The 19,591-nt window shown below is 44.8% G+C and overlaps 1 protein-coding gene across 1 annotated transcript in view; it reads left to right on the top strand.

Annotated features, from left to right (window-relative positions):
• Positions 1-455: 455 nt before the first annotated feature.
• Positions 456-19,591, top strand: part of LOC121582486 (BMP/retinoic acid-inducible neural-specific protein 1-like) — a 196,862-nt gene continuing 177,726 nt past the window's right edge. Inside the window, exon 1 of the mRNA XM_041898305.2 lies at positions 456-888. The gene's annotated coding sequence lies outside the window, so the exon portion shown is untranslated. The remainder of the gene's footprint in view (positions 889-19,591) is intronic.

The following is a 19,591-nucleotide window of genomic DNA, read 5'->3' as shown; positions in this document are numbered from 1 at the left end:
CGTGTGTGTGTCTGTGTCTGTGTCTCTGTGTGTGTGTTGTATGTGTGTGAGTGAGAGAGAGAGAGACCTGCGTCGTTGGGTTTTATTTCTGACTGTTTTATTTTATCAGGTTTCTATTGAAGTACTCACACAATTATGTAAAAGCGCACAAGGTAGTGTAAATCATTCCGTAGGAATGCTGTTGTCAGAACTCCATCCGTATTTTCAAACCTAGACCCTACACTTTCCTCCGTTTGCGTATAGTCCGATTTGGTGTTGCTTTACGTCTGTCACACTCCCTCCTTTGTTTCCCCCACACAATTGAACCTTTATAATCGTTGTTTATCAACACAGAAAGTCGCGACATGGTCTCTCGTTCCTCCTCCATCCTTCGTTCCCCCCTCTCTCCCCCGTTTACCTCATGTGGTCCAGTCCCACCCCTTACTGTCTGGCATTACCGTCCTCTACAATACAAAACGGTTCTCAGTACCTCCCCCTAGTTTCGCTTGCTTTTGCACTGCACTCGCTCAGTCTGTGCGTCTCTGACTACCTTCATTGACATCCACCCTACCACCTCTCCACCTGCAAACAGTTTTCACGGATCCGAGCTCGCCCGAACCTCCCTAGAAGACATCTGGATGTTTCTTCCTGTCCGTTGAGCTCTCCCATTTCCCCTCAGGTCGATTTTATCACTCTGTTTCTCCGTGTACCAATGTATACGACCTCGCCGAACCGAAGGTTTTCTCTCTCTTGAGCATGAGAAGGACCGCAAACTCATCCGCAATCCAACATCTAAGATTGAGCTACCAGCATGCACACTGGAGACATATGCTCCTGCAGAAGTTTTCGGACAGAAAACTAAAGCACCTTGGACCACAGATTCAGAACAAGGGGGAAAATCCTTTTTAGGTAAGCCTGGTTAAGTTTAGTGTGATTTTCTATAAATACTCTACCCGTTATTACAGCTGGAGGTTATGCTGTAGCCTCTGGACAGTTATGGCGATGTTGCATGATCAACATGATACTGTCCTTTCTGGACGATATATTTTTCTGCTTTATTATTGTCAAGTTTTGTGTCTTATATGTAGCCTATGTTTGTTTTCATGTGTCCAAACTACGTCGGTGTTATTTATCTCAAGTAAAAGTTACTACAAGTCCATTACTGTGGATATGAACAACGCTAGATACTAGAACCAATAGGTTGCATTCTTTTAACATATGACTGACTGGAGACGGCGTGTAGGCTATGAATTGCGAGGAGGTCGAGAGAATGAAAGAGTGGAATAGAGAGGGAGAGAGAGCACTAAGAATCCGTTTTAAGTCCACACACACTTTCTTTCACATTGCCCCTCTCCTCAATCAGTCCAGGGCACTATGAAGTTCGACGGCGCCGCATCATAATATGTTTGTGTATTCTTGTGTATCTTGTTCTAGAACACTCGGTTTGCAGCTCAAACGTTGATTCACATTGCCCTGTTGGCTTATATCAACATTACTGCAGTTGATTGTGCAATGTGAGTCCATATCAGTTCATCTTACAGTATTACATACGACATATAAATTGACCATTCTGACATGCAATGGTGAAATGCATTACTGTTTAGCATCAGTCTCTCTGTTGTCAAGAGTCCGGACATTTTGTGTCACTTATTTGATCTTATCCGTGAATTCTTTCAAACACAGATTGGACAGAATCCATCGCGCACGTGTGTGTGTGTGTGTGTGTGTGTGTGTGTGTGTGTGTGTAAAAATATGTAAAAATATGGCATACCGGTATATGCGACAATATGACTGTTGCCTCAATACATTCTCAACACAGACAAGGCCATGTTGGAGAGCTGCTCAATCAATAATTAAATGATGCTGATGTTAATGGCTAATTGATATCGATTAAATAGAACAGAAATATTATAATCAGAAAAGATATGTAGGTTTTTGAGGTAGCACCAATGATCCAAAGTTGCCTCTCCCTCCATTCCTTCAATGGAAGTTGTGTGAGTGCGCTGCTGTTCACTAACTGTGGGGGGAGCTCGCGCTCTTTTGCGCCATGTGTCATGTTATCAGCTTCAGGCAGGATAATTGACTGGTGTTGATGGATACAAAATTAGAAATGCAACTCCTCTTTTACTGGTCATATAGTTTTAATGACTGTGTCTTCTTCTTCTTCTTTTTCTTCTTTTTCTTCTTCTTCTTCTTCTTCTTCTTCTTCTTCTTCTTCTTCTTCTTCTTCTTCTTCTTCTTCTTCTTCTTCTTCTTCTTCTTCTGCTTCTTCTTCTTCTTCTGCTTCTTCTGCTTCTGCTTCTAATTCTTCAGCCCCCTGTTCAGATCCCCCTCCTAGTTGCAGATCAATCATGGACTCCGTTTTACTCTCCTAAATTCCACATCAGACATCTTACAGCAATGATTGAACTAAGATCAATTATCTGTTGACATCTTAATATTATTCAAATCATAATAATTCATATAGCTGGAAATTTCAACATGTTCATCTACCAAGAAAGAAGTAGGCTACGGGAGCAATTTCAACATATTTATTGTCATTGTCAATATCAATATTGACATCATATCCATGCTACCATGTGGCCTGTCCCGTGATCAACACCAAGTTGAAAGTAAGTTGTCAATCGATATAGCTCTCATCAAGTCCACTCTGTGACTGACATTCCATTTCTACTCTGCATTTTTAATGCTCTTTACAATGGACACTTTCCAAGAACACTTGTCAGGCAAGGCATTAACACATACGTATTGACAGTATGCCAATATGTGAGATCACATTGTTCTGCATTTAACATGCATGTACAAATGGCTACATCCACAAAACAAAGGCTGTGTTATTTCAAATTGCTAATTCAATCTGTTGGCCTTTATATTGCCTACATGCTGGCAACATGTAATTATTTTAAAAGAGAAACGGCTCACAATCACAAATGCCAAAAAGAAAATGCCAGCAGTAGCTTGAGGCTACAGCTATGTCCTATGCTTGGTGACCCTGTGTTGATGAAGCATTCAAAGACTGGGAGTGCATGCTGCAGCGTAATGTTTTTGTGACGCGTGCTGTGCACTCCAATGATGGATTGATTGCAACCTCATGTTGCCATGATTCACAAAGGCAAAAAAAAGGACTACGCACAAGGGTGTGCACAACATACACACGCACACACACACACACACAAATACACACACACACACAAATACACACACTAATGGATTTGAGAGCACAGTAGCACATTCTCCCTTAATAGATAAACTGGGAGGTAGGCAGTGGTCCATTCTCCTTGAGTATGGACAAGAATATCAAATACAAGGCCTCTCTGTGCTGAAGCTAGAAGACCTAACTGTCTTACATTGATTGCCAAGAGGCATCAGGCATCTCCACTATTGGCAGGACTAGCAGTGGGTGCTGGTTCCAGCTGGAGTACCCCGGAAGGCTTCCTCCCAGGGGGAATAAAAAAACTGTTTTGATTGGAGGAAAAACAACAGGGGTCAAATCATGCCATGTCAGAGCAACACAAAACGGATGGTGAACTTAATTCCAAATCCCTGGCCTACACTTCTCCACTGTGGCAGGATGTGTTAGTTGACATGAGGCTGCTGTGGGATTGCTTGACTAGTACCCCAAACAACACAGTGTTATTGGATAACAAATAAATCATCAATGATTTGTCCCTATATGGACTCCTATATAACATTTACCTATATCCACTTGCCCAGTAGGTAACTGTGAGATGTGCATACTGTATCTCACTGTGCACTAATATATATATATATATATATATATATATATATATATATATATATATATCAGTGGGGAGAACAAGTATTTGATACACTGCCGATTTTGCAGGTTGTCCTACTTACAAAGCATGTAGAGGTCTGTAATTTTTAATCATAGGTACACTTCAACTGTGAGAGACGGAATATAAAAGAGCTGTGTAAGGACATCAGGGATGAAATTGTAGACCTGCACAAGGCTGGGATGGGCTACAGGACAATAGACAAGCAGCTTGGTGAGAAGGCAACAACTGTTGGCGCAATTATTAGAAAATGGAAGAAGTTCAAGATGACGGTCAATCACCCTCGGTCTGGGGCTCCATGCAAGATCTCACCTCATGGGGCATCAATGATCATGAGGAAGGTGAGGGATCAGCCCAGAACTACATGGCAGGACCTGGTCAATGACCTGAAGAGAGCTGGGACCACAGTCTCAAAGAAAACCATTAGTAACACACTACGCCGTCATGGATTAAAATCATGCAGCGCACGCAAGGTCCCCCTGCTCAAGCCAGCGCATGTCCAGGCCCGTCTGAAGTTTGCCAATGACCATCTGGATGATCCAGACGAGGAATGAGAGAAGGTCATGTGGTCTGATGAGACAAAAATAGAGCTTTTTGGTCTAAACACCATCCCAACCGTGAAGCATGGAGGTGGAAACATTCTTTGGGGATACTTTTCTGCAAAGGGGACAGGACGACTGCACCGTATTGAGGGGAGTATGGATGGGGCCATGTATCGCGAGATCTTGGCCAACAACCTCCTTCCCTCAGTAAGAGCATTGAAGATGGGTCGTGGCTGGGTCTTCCAGCATGACAATGACCCGAAACACACAGCCAGGGCAACTAAGGAGTGGCTCCGTAAGAACCATCTCAAGGTCCTGGAGTGACCTAGCCAGTCTCCAGACCTGAACCCAATAGAAAATCGTTGGAGGGAGCTGAAAGTCCGTATTGCCCAGCGACAGCCCCGAAACCTGAAGGATCTGGAGAAGGTCTGTATGGAGGAGTGGGCCAAAATCCCTGCTGCAGTGTGTGCAAACCTGGTCAAGACCTACAGGAAATGTATGATCTCTGTAATTGCAAACAAAGGTTTCTGTACCAAATATTAAGTTCTGCTTTTCTGATGTATCAAATACTTATGTCATGCAATAAAATGCAAATTAATTACTTAAAAATCATACAATGTGATTTTCTGGATTTTTGTTTTAGATTCCGTCTCTCACAGTTGAAGTGTACCTATGATAAATTACAGACCTCTACATGCTTTGTAAGTAGGAAAACCCGCAAAATCAGCAGTGTATCAAATACTTGTTCTCCCCACTGTATATATATATATATATACAGTTGAAGTCGGAAGTTTACATACACTTAGGTTGGAGTCATTAAAACTCACTTTTCAACCACTCCACATATTTCTTGTTAACAATCTATAGTTTTGGCAAGTCGGTTAGGACATCTACTTTGTGCATGACACAAGCAATTTTTCTAACAATTGTTTACAGACTGATTATTTCACTTATAATTCACTGTATCACAATTCCAGTGGGTCAGAAGTTTACATACACTAAGTTGACTGTTCCTTCAAACAGCTTGGAAAATTCCAGAAAATGATGTCATGGCTTTAGAAGCTTCTGATAGGCTAATTGATATCATTTGAGTCAATTGGAGGTGTACCTGTGGATATATTTCAAGGCCTACCTTCAAACTCAGTGCCTCTTTGCTTGACATCATGGGAAAATCAAAAGAAATCAGCCAAGACCTCAGAAAAAAACTGTAGACCTCTGGTTGATCCTTGGGAGCAATTTCCAAACGCCTGAAGGCACCACGTTCATCTGTACAAACAATAGTACGCAAGTATAAACACCATGGGACCACGCAGCCGTCATACCGCTCAGGATGGAGATGCGTTCTGTCTCCTAGAGATTAACGTACTTTGGTGCGAAAAGTGCAAATCAATCCCAGAACAACAGCAAAGGACCTTGTGAAGATGCTGGAGGAAACAGGTAAGAAAGTATCTATATCCACAGTAAAACAAGTCCTATATCGACATAACCTGAAAGGCCACTCAGCAAGGAAGAAGCCACTGCTCCAAAGCCGCCATAAAAAAGCCAGACTACGGTTTGCAACTGCACAAATATCGTACTTTTTGGAGAAATGTCTTCTGGTCTGATGAAACAAAAATAGAACTGTTTGGTCATAATGACCATCGTTAGGTTTGGAGGAAAAAGGGTTTGCTTGCTAGCTGAAGAACACCATCCCAACCGTGAAGCACGGGCGTGGCAGCATCATGCTGTGGGGGTGCTTTGCTGCAGGAGGGACTGGTGCACAAAATAGATGGCATCATGAGCAAGGAAAATTATGTGGATATATTGAAGCAACATCTCAAGACATCAGTCAGTATGTTAAAGCTTGGTCGCAATTGGGTCTTTAAAATGGACAATGACCCCAAGCATACTTCCAAAGTTGTGGCAAAATGGCTTAAGGACAACAAAGTCAAGGTATTGGAGTTGTCACGGATACGGCCGAGGCTGCCCCTCTTCCTCGTTCGGGCAGGCTTCGGCGGTCGTCGTCACCGGAGTAATAGCTGCCACCGATCGATGTTTCTGTGTCTCACTAGTTCTGTCTGTATTGTTCACACCTGTTACCCATTAGGCTTATTAGGTTCCCTATATTACCTCTGTTTTCCCTCCTGAGTGTGTGCGTGATTGTTCTTGTTACGTCGTTCTGTTGAGCTGTTGTTTTTGCTCTTCCCTGCGTGGAGGGTTTGCATTATTTACTTGGAGTCGAGTAAAGCCATTTAATTCTCAGTTCTGTGTCCTGCGCCTGATTCCGTTTCCCCACTGCACCCAGACACTGACAGAATCACGCACCTGTTATGGAGTCAGCAGGCACGCCCGATCCCAGCGCTTCGGTGGAGGAACGCATCCACCAGCATGCGACCATACTGCAGCGACTAGGCTCGGCTCTGGATCAAGTGATCCACACCATGGATCGATGGGAGAGAGTTGGGTTTTCTACACCTCCTCTTTCGCCAAATTCTCTTCCATCAGGATCCTCAACCCCTGGGTCCAGTGGTCTTCGGCTCTCGCTCCCGAGGGAATACAATGGGACGGCTGCCGGGTGTAAGGGTTTCCTGCTCCAGGTGGAGCTTTACCTGGCCACCATCCACCCGGCTCCCTCGGGATACGAGAGCGTGTCCGCCCTCATCTCCTGTCTGTCGGGCAGAGCCCTGGAATGGGCCAACGCGGAGTGGGGTGGAATAGACGCTGAGTCCGTTCGCTATGAGGATTTTACCCGCCGTTTCCGGGCAGTTTTCGATCATCCGCCTGAGGGGAGAGCGGCGGGGGAGCGTCTGTTTCACCTCAGTCAGGGAAGGAGGAGCGCACAGGAATACGGCCTGGATTTCAGGACACTGGCAGCCAGCGCGGGATGTAACGAGAGGGCCCCGATTGATCACTACCGATGCAGTCTACGGGAGGACGTTCGTCGGGAGCTGGCCTGCAGGGACACTAATCTTAACCTGGACCAGCTGGTAGATTTATCGATCCGGCTGGATAACCTGTTGGCTACTCCCGGACGTCCAGATCAGGGTCCGTCCAGTCCATCCCCCAGCACTTCCGAGTCCACACCTATGGAGCTTGGAAGTGCTGATGCGGAGAGGCCGAGCAAGGGGGTGGTCTCCTGCACCAACTGTGGCCGCAGAGGACACACTGCGGGCCGGTGCAGGAGAAGACCCTCATGGAATCGAGGCAGCAGGCAGGGTTCTGGGGGATCATCTCAGGTGAGTAGGCACCCAACTCACCCAGAGCTCCCTGTTGCTCACATGATGATTAATGTTATTTTCCCTGAGTTTTCCCCACATTCCCAGCATAGGGCGCTCGTAGATTCCGGCGCAGCTGGGAATTTTATGGACAGATTAGTTGCGCATAGATTAGGGATTCCTATATTGCCGTTAGATGTGCCCTTCCCCATACGTGCCCTAGATAGTCGCCCATTAGGGTCAGGTATGGTTAGGGAGGTCACAGCTCCACTTCGGATGGAGACACAGGGGGGTCATGAAGAGAGAATTAGTCTCTTCCTCATTGATACCCCTGCGTTTCCCGTGGTGCTGGGCCTTTCCTGGCTAGCCACCCATGACCCCAGTATTTCGTGGCAACAGAGGGCTGGTCAAGGGATGGTCAACTCAGTGCTCGGGAAGGTGTGTAGGTGTTTCCGTAAGGGCAACCACGGTGGAGAGTCCAAACCATGTCTCCCCAATGCACATTCCCTCAGAATATGCCGATTTGGCTCTCGCCTTCTGTAAAAGGAAGGCGACTCAATTACCACCCCATCGACGAGGGGATTGTGCGATAGATCTCCGTGAGGGTGCTGCACTTCCCAGGAGTCACGTGTATCCTCTGTCACAGGAGGAGACGGTGGCTATGGAGACATATGTCACCGAATCTCTGGGACAGGGATACATTCGGCCCTCCACTTCCCCTGCCTCCTCAAGTTTATTTTTTGTGAAGAAGAAGGATGGAGGTTTACGCCCGTGCATTGACTATCGAGGTCTAAATCAGATAACCGTAAAATACAGCTATCCTCTTCCTCTCATTGCTAGTATGACGGAGTCATTGCACGGTGCACGCTTCTTCACAAAATTGGACCTCAGGAGCGCATACAATCTGATCCGTATCCGGTAGTGGGACGAGTGGAAGACGCATTTAGTACCACCTCTGGTCACTATGACCACCTCGTCATGCCGTACGGGTTGATGAATGCTCCCTCAGTATTTCAATCCTTTGTCGATGAGATTTTCAGGGACCTGCACGGACAGGGTGTAGTGGTGTATATAGATGATATTCTCATATACTCCGCTACACGCGACGAGCATGTGTCCCTTGTGCGCAAGGTGCTTGGTAGACTGTTGGAGCATGACCTGTACGTTAGGGCTGAGAAATGTCTGTTCTTCAGACAGTCCGTCTCCTTCTTAGGATACCGCTTCAGAGTCAGGGGTCGAGATGGAGTGTGACCGCATTTCAGCCGTGCATAATTGGCCGACTCCTACCATGGTAAAGGAGGTGCAGCGATTTTTGGGTTTTGCCAACTACTTCCGGAGATTTATCCGGGGCTTTGGCCAGGTAGCAGCTCCCATAACCTCTTTGCTAAAGGGCGGTTCGGTGCGCCTGCAGTGGTCAGCGGAGGCGAACAGGGCTTTTGGTCAGCTGAAGGCGCTGTTCACCACAGCTCCCGTGCTGGCTCATCCGGATCCGTCCTTGCAATTCATAGTCGAGGTGGACGCGTCCGAGGCGGGGATAGGAGCTGTACTGTCTCAGCGCTCGGGTACGCCTCCCAAACTCCGCCCCTGTGCTTTCTTCTCGAAGAAGCTCAGCCCGGCGGAGCAAAACTACGACGTGGGGGATCGGGAGCTGTTAGCTGTTGTGAAAGCTCTTAAGGTGTGGAGACATTGGCTTGAGGGGGCTAAACACCCTTTTCTCATTTTGACTGACCACCGCAATCTGGAGTACATTCGGGCAGCGAGGAGACTGAATTCTCATCAGGCAAGGTGGGCCATGTTTTTCACACGTTTTGTGTTCACCCTATCGTATAGACCAGGTTCCCAGAATGCTAAGGCAGACGCTCTGTCCCGGCTATATGACTCAGAGGATCGGACCAGGGAGCCTACTCCCATACTTCCGGCTTCTTGTCTGGTGGCGCCGGTGGTATGGGAGCGGGTGTTACGCACGGAGCCCACTCCCCCCCAGTGTCCAGTGGGTCATGCGTACGTTCCGTCCGAGGTTCGCGATCGTTTGATTTATTGGGCTCACACGTCACCTGATTCTGGCCATCCTGGCATTGGTCGGACAGTGCGCTGTCTTAGTGGGAAGTACTGGTGGCCCACCTTAGCTCAGGACGTGAGGGTTTATGTTTCTTCCTGTTCGGTGTGCGCTCAGTGCAAGGCACCTAGACACCTGCCCAGAGGTAAATTACAACCTCTCCCCGTTCCACAGAGGCCGTGGTCACACCTATCGGTGGACTTTGTTACAGATCTTCCTCCGTCACAGGGTAACACCCCGAACCTGGTCGTTGTGGATCGGTTTTCTAAGTCCTTTGCCCGGTCTCCCTACTGCCCTACAGACCGCAGAGGCCCTGTTTACACACGACTTCCGGCACTACGGGGTGCCTGAGGATATAGTGTCTGATCGGGGTCCCCAGTTCACATCGAGGGTCTGGAAGGCGTTTATGGACCATCTGGGGGTCTCGGTCAGCCTGACCTCAGGTTTTCACCCCGAGAGTAATGGGCAGGTGGAAAGAGTAAACCAGGATGTGGGTAGGTTTCTGAGGTCGTATTGCCAGGACCGGCAGGGGGATTGGTCAGTTTACATCCCCTGGGCAGAAATGGCTCAAAATTCCCTCCGCCACTCCTCCACTGACCTGTCTCCCTTTCAGTGTGTACTAGGTTACCAGCCGGTCCTGGCACCGTGGCATCAGAGCCAGATCGAGGCTCCTGCGGTGGATGAATGGTTTCGGCGCTCGGAGGAGACATGGGACGCTGCCCATGTATGCCTGCAAAGGGCGATTATGAGACAGAAGGCGAATGCCGTCCGCCACCGCAGTGAGGCTCCGGTTTATGCACCGGGGGACCGGGTCTGGCTCTCGACCCGAAACCTGCCCCTTCACCTGCCCTGCCGGAAGCTGGGTCGGCGGTTTGTGGGGCCCTTTAAAGTCCTGAGGAGGTTGAACGAGGTTTGTTATAGGTTACAGCTCCCCCCTGATTACCATATTAACCCCTCGTTCCATGTGTCTCTCCTCAGGCCGGTGGTAGCTGGTCCGCTCCAGGAGTCCGAGGTGCGGGAGGTTCCTCCGCCCCCATTGGACATTGAGGGGGCACCGGCGTACTCGGTCCGTTCCATCATGGATTCGAGGCGTCGGGTTGGAGGCCTGCAGTATCTCGTGGAGTGGGGGTGGTACGATCCCTCCTTGTTAAGGGAGTTCCATCGTCGTCATCCGACTCGCCCTGCTCCGCGTCCTCCTGGCCGTCCCCGAGGCCGGTGTCGACGCACGGCTGGAGCCGCGCGTCAGGGGGGGGTACTGTCACGGATACGGCCGAGGCTGCCCCTCCTCCTCGTTCGGGCAGGCTTCGGCGGTCGTCGTCACCGGAGTACTAGCTGCCACCGATCGATGTTTCTGTGTCTCACTAGTTCTGTCTGTATTGTTCACACCTGTTACCCATTAGGCTTATTAGTTTCCCTATATTACCTCTGTTTTCCCTCCTGAGTGTGTGCATGATTGTTCTTGTTACGTCGTTCTGTTGAGCTGTTGTTTTTGCTCTTCCCTGCGTGGATGGTTTGCATTATTTACTTGGAGTCGAGTAAAGCCATTTAATTCTCAGTTCTGTGTCCTGCACCTGATTCCGTTTCCCCACTGCACCCAGACGCTGACAGGAGTGGTCATCACAAAGCCCTAACCTCAATCCTATAGAAAATTTGTGGGCAGAACTGAAAAAGCGTGTGCGAGCAAGGAGGCCTACAAACCTGGCTCAGTTACACCAGCTCTGTCAGGAGGCATGGGCCAAAATTCACCCAATTTATTGTGGGAAGCTTGTGGAAGGCTAGCCGAAACATTTGACCCAAGTTAAACAATTTAAAGGCAATGCTACGAAATACTAATTGAGTGTATGTAAACTTCTGACCCACTGGGAATGTGATGAAAGAAATAAAAGCTTAAATAAATAATTTTCTCTACTATTATTCTGACATTTCACATTCTTAAACTAAAGTTGTGATCCTAACTGACCTAAAACAGGGAATTTTTACTAGGATTAAATGTCAGGAATTGTGAAAAACTGAGTTTAAATGTATTTGCCTAAGGTGTATGTACACTTCTGACTTCAAATGTATATACAGTGGGGGAAAAAAGTATTTAGTCAGCCACCAATTGTGCAAGTTCTCCCACTTAAAAAGATGAGAGAGGCCTGTAATTTTCATCAAAGGTACATGTCAACTATGACAGACAAAATGAGAAAAAAAATCCAGAAAATCACATTGTAGGATTTTTAATGAATTTATTTGCAAATTATGGTGGAAAATAAGTATTTGGTCACCTACAAACAATCAAGATTTCTGGCTCTCACAGACCTGTAACTTCTTCTTTAAGAGGCTCCTCTGTCCTCCACTCATTACCTGTATTATTGGCACCTGTTTGAACTTGTTATCAGTATAAAAGACACCTGTCCACAACCTCAAACAGTCACACTCCAAACTCCACTATGGCCAAGACCAAAGAGCTGTCAAAGGACACAGAAACAAAATTGTAGACCTGCACCAGGCTGGGAAGACTGAATCTGCAATAGGTAAGCAGCTTGGTTTGAAGAAATCAACTGTGGGAGCAATTATTAAGGAAATGGAAGACATACAAGACCACTGATAATCTCCCTCGATCTGGGGCTCCACGCAAGATCTCACCCCGTGGGGTCAAAATGATCACAAGAACGGTGAGCAAAAATCCCAGAACCACACGGGGGGACCTAGTGAATGACCTGCAGAGAGCTGGGACCAAAGTAACAAAGCCTACCATCAGTAACACACTACGCGCCAGGGACTCAAATCCTGCAGTGCCAGACGTGTCCCCCTGCTTAAGCCAGTACATGTCCAGGCCCGTCTGAAGTTTGCTAGAGTGCATTTGGATGATCCAGAAGAGGATTGGGAGAATGTCATATGGTCAGATGAAACCAAAATAGAACTTTTTGGTAAAAACTCAACTCGTCGTGTTTGGAGGACAAAGAATGCTGAGTTGCATCCAAAGAACACCATACCTACTGTGAAGCATGGGGGTGGCAACATCATGCTTTGGGGCTGTTTTTCTGCAAAGGGACCAGGACGACTGATCCGTGTAAAGGAAAGAATGAATGGGGCCATGTATCGTGAGAGAAAATCTCCTTCCATCAGCAAGGGCATTGAAGATGAAACATTTACATTTACATTTTAGCAGACGCACTTATCCAGAGCGACTTACAGTTAGTGAATACATATTTTTTTTATACTGGCCCCCCGTGGGAATCGAACCCACAACCCTGGCGTTGCAAACGCCATGCTCTATCAACTGAGCTACATCCCTGCCGGCCATTCCCTCCCCTACCCTGGGCCAATTGTGCGCCGCCCATGAGTCTCCCGGTCGCGGCCGGCGGCGACAGAGCCTGGATTCGAACCAGGATCTCTAGTGGCACAGTTAGCACTGCGATGCAGTGCCTTAGACCACTGCGCCACTCAGGAGTACATGGCTGGGTCTTTCAGCATGACAATGATCCCAAACACACCGCCCGGGCAACGAAGGAGTGCCTTCGTAAGAAGCATTTCAAGGTCCTGGAGTGGCCTAGCCAGTCTCCAGATCTCAACCCCATAGAAAATCTTTGGAGGGAGTTGAAAGTCTGTGTTGCCCAGCGACAGCCCCAAAACATCACTGCTCTAGAGGAGATCTGCATGGAGGAATGGACCAAAATACCAGCAACAGTGTGTGAAAACCTTGTGAAGACTTACAGAAAACGTTTGACCTGTGTCATTGCCAACAAAGGGTATATAACAAAGTATTGAGAAACTTTTGTTATTGACCAAATACTTATTTTCCACCATAATTTGCAAATAAATTCATTAAAAATCCTACAATGTGATTTTCTGGATTTTTTTCTTCCTTCTCATTTGCCTGTCATAGTTGACGTGTACCTATGATGAAAATTACAGGCCTCTCTCATCTTTTTAAGTGGGAGAACTTGCACAATTGGTGGCTGACTAAATACTTTTTCCCCCACTGTATACAGTGCCCTCCACAATTATTGGCACCCCTGTTTAAGATGTGGTCGAGGACTTCCAAAAATTCTCCTTTTTTTTTAAACAACATAGAACCCAAATGCAAAAAAAGAGAAAAATCCAACCTTTTATTGAAGTACATTACTTTGGTGTAAAAAAAAAAAATCACACATTTAGAAAAAAAAAAACTTGAAATCATGTGTCCCACAATTATTGGCACCCCTGATGATAATACTTTGTACAACCCCCTTTTTGCCAACAAGACAGCACTTAATCTCCTCCTATAACATTTCACAAGATTGGAGAACACAGAGAGAGGGATCTTTGACCATTCTTCTTTGCACAATCTTTCTAGATCATCCAGTGTCCTGGGTCCTCTCTTATGCACTCTCCTCTTTAGCTCGCCCCACAGGTTTTCGATTGGGTTGAGGTCTGGGGACTGAGATGGCCATGGGAGGACCTTGAGTTTGTGACTGCTGAACCATTTTTGTGTAGATTTTGCCACATGTTTTGGATCATTATCCTGCTGAAAGACCCAATGACGACCCATCTTCAGCTTTCTGGCAGAGGCCATCAGGTTTTTATTTAAAATGTCCTGGTAGTTCAAAGCGTTCATAATGCCATGCACCCTAACAAGGTTCCCAGGGCCTTTGGAAGAGAAACAGGCCCACAGCATCACAGATCCTCCACCATACTTCACGGTGGGCATGAGGTGCTTTTCGGCATACTCATCTTTTGTTTTACGCCAGACCCACTTAGAGTGTTTGTTGCCAAAAAGCTCAATCTTAGTCTCATCTGACCAAAGCACACGATCCCAGTTGAAGTCCCAGTGCCGCTTAGCAAACTCCAGACGTTTACGTTTGTGAGTGTTAGTGAAAAAAAGGCTTTTTCCTTGCATGCCTCCCAAACAGCTTGTTGGCATGTAGAGAGCGTCTGATGGTTGTTTTGGAGACTTTGTGACCCCAAGATGCCACTCTTTGATGCAATTCTGTGACAGTGAGCTTAGGACTTTTTTTACTTCTCTTACCATCCTCCTCACTGTGCGTTGTGGCAAGATAAACTTGGGACCTCTTCCAGCCTTGTTTGTCACTGTTCCAGTTGTTTTAAACTTCTTAATGATTCCTCTGACTGTAGATACGGGCAAGTTAAGGCGAGTGGCTATTTTCTTGTAGCCATTGCCTGACTTATGAGGTCGACACAAATCTGCCTTACTTGAATGGTGTGTTCTCTTGTCTTTGCCATGTTGACAGATGGGTAAGAGAATTAGGCCTCTGTGTCACGTCATATTTATACCCCAGGGAAACAGGAAGTCATGAATTACTAATTAAAGTTCCTAGATACCCTGACCAACTTTAGCAACTACAGAAAAATATATTTAAAAAAAATCAATTAAAATTTTCAGCGGAATTGTTAGGGGTGCCAATAATTGTGGGACACATGATTTCAAGTTTTTTTTTTCTAAATGTGTGATTTTTTTTTTTTACCACCAAAGTAATGTACTTAAATAAAAGGTTGGATTTTTCTCTTTTTTGTATTTGGGTTCTATGTTGTTTAAAAAAAAGGAGAATTTTTGGAAGTCCTCGACCACATCTTAAACAGGGGTGCCAATAATAGTGGAGGGCACTGTATATATATATATATATATATATATATATATATATATATATATATATATATATATATATATACTTTACCAGTCAAAGAATTGGACACACCTACTCATTCAAGGGTTTTTCTTTATTTTTACTATTTTCTACATTGTAGAATAATAGTGAAGACATCAAAACAATGAAATAACACATATGGAATCATGTAGTTACCAAAAAAGTGTTAAACAAATCAAAATATATTTTATATTTGAGATTCTTAAATGTAACCACCCTTTGCCTTGATGACAGCTTTGCACACTCTTGGCATTCTCTCAACCAGCTTCACCTGGAATGCTTTTCCAACAGTCTTGAAGGAGTTCCCACATATCCTGAGCACTTGTTGGCTGCTTTTCCTTCTCTCATCTCAAACCATCTCAATTGGGTTGAGGTCGGGTGATTGTGGAGGCCAGGTCATCTGATGCAGCACTCCATCACTCTCCTTCTTGGACAAATAGCCCTTACACAGCCTGGAGGTGTGTTGGGTCATTGTCCTGTTGAAAAACAAATGATAGTCCCACTAAGCGCAAACCAGATGGGATGGCGTATCACTGCAGAATGCTGTGGTAGTCATGCTGGTTAAGTGTGCCTTGAATTCTAAATAAATCACAGACAGTGTCACCAGCAAAGCAACCCCACACCATCACACCTCCTCCTCCATGCTTCATGGTGGGAACCACACATGCGGAGATCATCCGTTCACCTACTCTGCGTCTCACAAAGACACGGCGGTTGGAACCAAAAATCTAAAATTTGGACTCATCAGACCAAAGGACAGATTTCCACCGGTCTAATGTCCATTGCTCATGTTTCTTGGCCCAAGCAAGTCTCTTCTTCTTATTGGTGTCCTTTAGTAGTGGTTTCTTTGCAGCAATTCGACCATGAAGGCCTGATTCACGCAGTCTCCTCTGAACAGTTGATGTTGAGATGTGTCTGTTATTTGAACTCTGTGAAGCATTTATTTGGGCTGCAATTTCTGAGGCTGGTAACTCTTATAAACGTATCCTCTACAGCAGAGGTAACTCTGGGTCTTTGTTTTTCTGTGGCGGTCCTCATGAGAGCCAGTTTCATCATAGCGCTTTATGGTTTTTGTGACTACACTTGAAGAAACTTTCAAAGATCTTGACATTTTCCGAATTGACTGACCTTCATATCTTCTCTTTGCTTATTTGAGCTGTTCTTGCCATAATATGGACTTGGTCTTTTACCAAATAGGGCTATCTTCTGTATACCACCCCTACCTTGTCACAACACAACCGATTGGCTCAAATTCATTAAGAAGGAAAGAAATTCCATGAATTAACTTTTAACAAGGCACACCTGTTAATTGAAATGCATTCCAGGTGACTACCTCATGAAGCTGGTTGAGAGAATGCCAAGAGTGTGCAAAGCTGTCATCAAGGCAAAGGGTGGCTACTTTGAAGAATCTCAATTATAAAATATATTTTGATTTGTTTAACACTTTTTTGATTACTACATGATTCCACGTGTTATTTTATAGTTTTGATGTCTTCACTATTATTCTACAATGTAGAAAATAGTAACAATAAAGAAAAACCCTTGAATGAGTAGGCGTGTCCAAACTTTTGACTGGTACTGTACATACAAAACATTAGGAACACCTTCCTAATATTGAGTTGCACCCCCCTTTGCCCTCAGAACAGCCTCAATTCGTCAGGGCATGTACTCTACAAGGTGTTGAAAGCGTTCCACAGGGATGCTGGCCCTTGTTGACTTCTCACATTTGTGTCAAGTTAGCTGGATGTCCTTTGGGTGGTTATTCCTGATACACACAGGAAACTGTTGAGCGTGAAAAGCCCAGCAGCGTTGCAGTTCGTGAAACAAACCATTGTGCCTGGAACCTACTACCGTACCCAGTTCAAAAGCACTTAAATCTTTTGTCTTGCCCATTCACCCTCTGAATGGCTCACATACACAATCATTGTCTCAATTGTCTCAAGGCTTAAACATCCTTCTTTAACCTGTGTCCTCCCCTTCATCTGCACTGATTTAAGTGTATTTAATACGTGACATTAATAAGGGATAATAGCTTTCACCTGGATTCACCTGGTCAGTCTTTGACATGATAAGAGCAGGTGTTCATAATGTTTTGTTCATTCAGTGTATATGCACCTTCATCAGGGGGAGAACCCTGTCTGTGTTAGACACTTGTGGTGAACCTGAAGATTAACAGACGTATTATCTATAACCACTGTAGAAGACACATATTTGTGGTTGCGAAATATTAACATTGTTTATAACCTGCAAGTGAATGGAGTTGTATGGCAATGTGTAAAATGTAGATTTATTTGACTATTTCTATTATAATACACAAAAAAAAGCTTGTAATGATTCACCCTGAATCAAGATTCATACAGTATTTACTGACAGTCAACAAAGATGAATACAGTAAATCAATTTCAGCCAAATACTGACGTCAGCCTAGTCATCTTCCAGGCCAGGTCAACAACATGTTTACCTCAAGAAAATCAATTGTGTGGTCAGTATAAAATAGGTTGACTCAGGTGCATGTCCACCTACATACTGATCATTTTATGGATTAAACAAATCCATATATACAATACCAGTCAAAAGTTTTAGAACACCTACTCATTGAAGGGTTTTTCTTTATTTTTACTATTTTCTACATTGTAGAATAATAGTTAAGACATCAAAAGTATGAAATAACACATATGGAATCATGTAGTATCCAAAGAAGTGTTAAACAATCAAAATATATTTTATATTTGAGATTCTTCAAATAGCCACCCTTTGCCTTGATGACAGCTTTAAACACTCTTGGCATTCTCTCAACCAGCTTCATGAGGTAGTCACCTGGAATGCATTTCAATTAACGGGTGTGCCTTCTTAAAAGTTAATTTGTGGAATTTCTTTCCTTCTTAATGCATTTGAGCCAATCAGTTGTGTTGTGACAAGGTAGGGGGGTATACTGAAGATAGCCCTATTTGGTAAAAAAACAAGTCCATATTATGGCAGCTCAAATAAGCTCAAATAAGCAAAGCGAAACGACAGTCCATCATTATTTTAAGACATGAAGGTCAGTGAATACAGAAATGTTCAAGAACTTTGAAAGTTTCTTACAGTGCAGTCGCAAAAACCATCAAGCGCTATGATGAAACTGGCTCTCATGAGGACCGCCACAGGAATGGAAGACCCACAGTTACCTCTGCTGCAGAGGATAAGTTCATTAGAGTTACCAGCCTCAGAAATTGCAGCCCAAATAAATGCTTTCAAGTAACAGAAACATCTCAACATCAACTGTTCAGAGGAGACTGTGTGAATCAGGCCTTCATGGTCGGATTGATTCAAAGAAACCACTACTAAAGGATACCAATAAGAAGAAGAGTCTTGCTTGGGCCAAGAAACACTATCAATGGACATTAGACCGGTGGAAATTTGTCCTTTGTTCTGGAGTCCAAATTTGAGATTTTTGATTCCAACCGCTGTGTCTTTGTGAAACGCGGTGTGGGTGAATGGATGATCTCTGCATGTGTAGTTCCCACCCTAAAGCATGGAGGAGGTGGTGTTATTGTGTGGGGTTGCTTTGCTGGTGACACTGTCTGTGATTTATTTTGAATTCAAGGCACACTTAACCAGCATGGCTACCACAGCATTCTGCAGTGATACGCCATCCCATCTGGTTTGGGCTTAGTGGGACTATCATTTGTTTTTCAACAGGACAATGACCCAACACACCTCCAGAGTACAGAGTGAAGGAAAAGCAGCCAACAAGTGCTCAACATATGTGGGAACTCCTTCAAGACTGTTGGAAAAGCATTCCAGGTGAAGCTGGTTGAGAGAATGCCAAGAGTGTGCAAAGTTGTCATCAAGGCAAGGGGTGGCTATTTGAAGAATCTCAAATAGAAAATATATTTTGATTTGTTTAACACTTTTTTGGTTACTACATGATTCCATATGTGTTATTTCATAATTCTGATGTCTTCACTATTATTCTACAATGTAGAAAATAGTACAAATAAAGAAACCATTGAATGAGTAGGTGTTCTTAAACTTTTGACCAGTAGTGTAGATAAATTCACAAATGTAATCCCAAAATGTACCCAAAGGATAGACCAAGGAAAATGTGCATTTATTTGTGGAGAGTGAGGGACATAGCCTGAGGGACATTGATTGACCAGAGAAGTTTATGTGGATAGACATAGTAGGCTGTACAAACCTTTGAAGGAAACTTAGGCTTGAATCAATCCAATTTATTGCAAGATTTTGTTTGGGATCTGTTTTTTACTCTTTTCTTTTATAATTTGATAGTTATCGTTGAGCTTCTGATGGATTAGATAGAACATTAATTGTTGAATGTAATTAATGGATTTGGCAACTTTGTTGCACCTTAAACAGTTTTGCAAATCATGCTAATTAGATTTTCATACTT

This window comes from Coregonus clupeaformis, chromosome 15 (assembly GCF_020615455.1).
Source record: "Coregonus clupeaformis isolate EN_2021a chromosome 15, ASM2061545v1, whole genome shotgun sequence".
Lineage (NCBI taxonomy): Eukaryota > Metazoa > Chordata > Actinopteri > Salmoniformes > Salmonidae > Coregonus > Coregonus clupeaformis.
This window is presented reverse-complemented; position numbering and strand designations above follow the sequence as displayed.